This window comes from Myotis lucifugus, unplaced genomic scaffold, assembly GCF_000147115.1.
Source record: "Myotis lucifugus unplaced genomic scaffold, Myoluc2.0 scaffold_4, whole genome shotgun sequence".
Lineage (NCBI taxonomy): Eukaryota > Metazoa > Chordata > Mammalia > Chiroptera > Vespertilionidae > Myotis > Myotis lucifugus.
In genome coordinates this window covers 4,389,888-4,390,993 of record NW_005871052.1, presented here as the reverse complement: position 1 = coordinate 4,390,993, position 1,106 = coordinate 4,389,888, and positions in this window count along the sequence as shown.

Below are 1,106 nucleotides of genomic sequence, written 5' to 3'. Positions count from 1 at the left end.
CTTTCTAATTTCTTTATCGTAGCATCGAAGGTCTCATTAGTTTTCGTGAGGCTCTGCTCAAGTTTATTGCGAGCCCTCAAAATTGCGATTTTTAGCTCCATATCCTCCATTTCTGTCATGTTTTTTTGTCTCCGCATCTTTTATGCTTTCTTGGTTCACCCCCTTGTGGTCTTTGTGCACAGTCTTGTTCTAGTTAAGCCTTAATTGTTGTAGTTAATACTAGAGGGATTTGACCACCAGGCCGACTGGCTGTGAGAATCAGCTGTGGGAAAACTTCAGTCCTCTGGGGAGGTGCTAATCTAGCCTTTGCCTGAGGCGATCCGGCAAATGGCTCTGCGCAGGGTTTGGGCAGGGCGGGCTCAACAGGGCGGGTGGAGGGAGCAGCTATGGCTGCTCTCAGTCCGTCCCCAGGGGCTCCGCCTCTCTGTCCCAGCAACCACTGCAAACCTCGGAGGGACCGTAGCCAGACAGTCCCGCTTCTCTCGTTTGAGTCTGGGTCCCTAGAGACTCGCCCGGATCTGTAGCCCAGAGTCTGAGACTCCCTCCTGATTGAAAACGACAACTGCGCCCTTAGCCACCAGCCTGCTTTGCGCGCGCACCACCGTACCTTTAAATTTTCCACACTGCGCCTCTTCTGAGCCTCGTAATGCTGTTGTTTTTCCTTCTAGTTGAAGAGTCTCTCCTCAGCCAGCCTTCCTGTGGTTCTGGTTGATGTCCGTTCCATCTTTTAGTTGTATTTTTGAAGTGGTTGTTTGCGGCAGCAATCTCCGGTGTTTACCTATGCCGCCATCTTCGATTCTCCTGATCGGGTTATCTTTCTTATGTTTGGCTTTGAATTTAGTTTTACAAAATGAATTGTACAACTTCTCTTTCTTTTACTGCTCTAGTTTATATTAATAGACATATTATCTTTTGTCTTGAAATTTTGAAAGAATTCACTGGGAAAATGTATTGCCTCTAGAGCGTTTCTTCAATAACTATTTTCAATTTATTCCATGGTTATTGATCTATTCAATAGAGTTACAAAACAAACTATTGCATAGAACATGCTTATATTAAACAATTATTTGATGTTTACCTGAAATATAAATGTAACTGTTTATTAT